A 3,709-nucleotide genomic window follows, 5' to 3' on the forward strand; every position below is an offset into this window, starting at 1 on the left:
TTTCTCCTTTCCCGTTTGGAGCAAAAGTCCTCATCTGGTTCATCTCTCCCTGTCCAAACTTCTCATGAAATTACAGCTGCGTCAGCATCTGCCTATCTCAGCGCAGGTGCTTTTGCTCACGAGTTGAACACTCCACCCCCCATATCTTCATGAAATTACAACAGGATACTCTGATATATCATAGCTTCACAACAGAATTTCAGCTTTAAGCATCTCCTCTCTCTCTTCCCTCAGGTTTTCAGCTCTTCACAGCAATAAAAGGGTTACTCTCACCTCGGCCTTGCAGCTTTGCAGCTGGAATGTTGAATTTTTCTTATCGCAGTGGAGAGGGGGGAGAGCCGAGCCGCTCCGGCTGCCCACGGCAAGGCAGTGGGGGGGGGTTCCACGGCTGGAACAGGTCCATCGGCTCCAGGATGGCCGTGGCCCGGCCCGGCCTGGCCCAAGCAGGGCCTGGCCGGGCCCGCTGGCCCCCACACGGGGCCTGCAGCCACCTGTCCCAGCGCCGGAAACGAGAGAGAGCTTGGAGGGGGGTTGTCTATTCTTAAATGTGGATCACAGAGGTGGTCACAACTTTAAGTGGCTTAGAGAATTGTCCATATTCAAACTGGCCAGCTGATAGGTTCTATCAGTTCCCAGAGGAAACTGTAAGCACCCCTTAGCAAGGACGTCCCTTCCGGGACTATGCTTGCTAACCTATGACACCATGGCACCCACAGAGTTCAGGACGGGTAGAGACGATGAAACAAACTTTAAAGAGAACCTTAACTGAATTAATAATTGAAACTCAAATGTCATGGGTAAAATGCCAGCCTCTGGCTTTATTGAGAGTTCAGACACAACCAGGTCAGACCTGAGAGTGTCACCTTACAAAATGATGGTTGGTGTTGAAGATGAAAGTTTGGTAAGAAAGTTTCACAGATGTGTGGGCTTGGCGGAGAGATCTCTGAGTGTGGAGCCTGAGGATGGGACAGAAATGGAAGCAGGTTTTGATGTAGAGTGGAAGATGTTTGCTGAAACATTGATCACTGAATGGGTGAGAGGACAAAGGTTGGAGATGAGTTGGAAGAAGATTTTTGTGGTTAGGACAGAGGTATGTGACTGCAAACAAGGACATGTTTTTCACCGGGGGGGTGGGTCTCAGGAAGAGCAGAAGTAAATAGAAAACATGTTTTTGCCAGGAAGAGAGCTATGGCAGGCAGACAAGGAATGTTGATGTGGCAGGAAGAAGAGAGGTCTGAGAGTGTTCCATTGTGAGCTTGAATTGTAGCTTGCTTGCTCTTGTGAGTGGATGGTGGTGACTCTAGGGTCCTATAGGATATGTACAGTACGGTGGTGGCAGTACCTAAGATAGGCTATAGGCAAATGTGAAGGTGTTGTGTATGGTGCTTGTTGGTTGTTATGTCTTGGGATACTCAGCAAAGAAAGGTGTACAATGCTCTCTTGAACAGAAAGCAGCTTCAGTTATGCCTACAAGCTGTGGCTGACAGCTGTGGGGCTGGCTCTGGATACCCACTCCCTGAAATGCTGGGACTTGGCCTATGCAATAAACAGCTTTCAAGAGAGCTGCCTGAAGTCCAGACATCCTTCATGAACCCTTTTCCTATAGTTTGGGTTACCCTTTTTGAACACCCAGCATGAAACTGCTACCTATGAATGAGGGGAATGAGTGTTACAGAATATGTCAACACAATTGCAAGGACCCTTGAAGATTTGCGGTTCAAAGGGATAATGCCTCAAACCACTCCTTTAGACTTTAAAATCCGTAACATCCATCCAGGGGAGTGGGTGTTAGTAAAAACATGGAAGGAGCAATCTTTAGCTGCACAAGGGAAAGGTCCTTTTCAGGTGCTACTGACAACTGAGGCAGCGATCCGGGCCAAGGAGCGAGGGTGGGTCCACGGCAGCAGAATCAAAGGACCCGTGCAGGAACCTAAGGAGTGGACCAGAACATCTAAGCCTGGGGATACCAAGGTAACTCTTAAGAGGGAACTGGTGGTTAATGCTCTGGGAAAACCCAAATGATTCAAGAGATACACCAAGAATCACACCTGACTGGGAAATAAGGCCTGGACAAGTCCTGAGACACCTCCGATACCCTCCTTGGGGAGGAATCCTTCCACTCCAAACAGGAGGATCAGGACTATTTCAGTCAGAGAGTCCTCATATTCTGGCCTTAGCCTCCTCAAAAAGGAGGAGGAATTGCTGCCTCCAACAGTGCCATACCACATACCCTGTCTGATCCACCCCAATACTGGACATGCTGGCTGGGTTAAATGTAAATGTCTAGACTGATAAAATATTGCTACTGTAGTTCACAGAAACGACACTCTCACTGCACGAAGTGTCCAACACCAAATCTATTCCCCAATCCAGGCAGAGCAAAGAACAGCTGAAACAGTAACCCTGCTTTGGGGATGGGAATTACTAGTGCCTGTTGAATGGGAGATACCTGAGGAACGGTGGGAAGCTACAATTAAGAAGTGTCAAAAGCAATTTGCCTGGAAATCAGCGAAAAGGAAGTGACAAGGAAATAGAGGGCAAGGCCCGATGACCACTGTAGCTGCCACCAAGAAGATCATATACCCCTGCTGTGGGCAGCAGCCCCATAGGCATGGAAGGTGGAGGTATCAGCCATATGGGACCTCTGTTATTCCTTTATCTGTCACTCCTCTGTTGTCTCTGCCCTCTGGGGATACCGACACAGCCACGCCATGGGTGTTACCGAAAGCTGTACATGGAAAACACCCAGGTTCCTTTTTCATTGCACATACCCATGTCAACAGTCTCTGTTACAACCCATCCAAAGTAGAAAACTGGATGCAAAATGGGAAAAAGCACTGGATTGTAGAAAACCTAGGAAGGAGTGGGAGCAGGTTGGGAAGTAAACGTGCAAAAGGAGAAAGATGAGTTTGTTTCATATATATTGTTGGGAATGAAGTCTCAAGCTTAGTAAAAGAACAACTAGTAAATAAAGAGGCAAAGCCAGCACAACAATCTAACTCTGTATCAACCCCAATTCAAGACAGGTATGTGAAACTCAAACAACAATTAACAAAATGAAATCTCAAAATGGAGAAAAAAAAATCTGTTTGTGGAATTAGGGCAAAGGATAGGTAAGGAGCTGAATGTAACCAACTGCTGGGTCTGTGGAGGGCCTCTGATGACACCGGAATGGCCATGGAAAGGCAGGAGCTTGAGCCCAATAGAACTCCGTAAGCGGAATCGGACAAGGATAAGGGGAGAAAACAGCCCAGCAGGGTGGGTAGTGAGTTCAACAGCCATAGGAGAGGAGCGTCTCTGGCGCACCGGGAACAATTTCCTCAACGAAGTAGGAAATACTCCCTGTAAGAGATAGAAGGTCAGTAATGGAACTTTTACATGGTGGGTCCCCGAGAAACCAGCTCTGTATTGGACTCAGGAAAAAACAAAAGAAAAGAATTGTAAGTACAGTAATAGTGCCGGATCGGCCGGAGGGATCAGCGGTGATGCGAGCCCGCCCGCGGAGGGATCCGCCAGAGGGACCCGCGGTGATGCGACCCTGCCCGCGGAGGGATCAGCGCCCGCGGCTGCGAAAACGAACTTCACTCTTTGTACAATTTTAAGAAAAATTTAATAAAAGCGACAATTAGGAGACAACAGCACAAAGGGCGCTACGGCCGGGTGCTGCGGCAGAGAGGCAAAGGCGCACCTGTACAGCCAAAAGATCGGC

The 3,709-nt window shown here is 48.4% G+C and overlaps 2 long non-coding RNA genes across 2 annotated transcripts in view; one reads left to right on the plus strand and one right to left on the minus strand.

Moving 5' to 3' along the window:
• Positions 1-2,519, plus strand: part of LOC121670217 — a 7,883-nt gene extending 5,364 nt beyond the window's left edge. The window contains exons 2-3 of the long non-coding RNA XR_006018072.1: positions 1,449-1,971; positions 2,374-2,519. This is a non-coding gene — a long non-coding RNA (uncharacterized LOC121670217). The remainder of the gene's footprint in view (positions 1-1,448; positions 1,972-2,373) is intronic.
• Positions 1,530-3,455, minus strand: LOC121670218. Its single transcript, XR_006018073.1, has 2 exons — positions 3,340-3,455; positions 1,530-2,328 (listed from the first exon to the last, which is right to left on the minus strand). It is a non-coding gene; the product is annotated as an uncharacterized LOC121670218 (long non-coding RNA).
• Positions 3,456-3,709: the final 254 nt, after the last annotated feature.

The sequence above is a fragment of the Corvus kubaryi genome, unplaced genomic scaffold, assembly GCF_017639235.1.
Source record: "Corvus kubaryi isolate FWS band 111438036 unplaced genomic scaffold, C.kubaryi_AGA036_p1.0 37395, whole genome shotgun sequence".
NCBI lineage: Eukaryota > Metazoa > Chordata > Aves > Passeriformes > Corvidae > Corvus > Corvus kubaryi.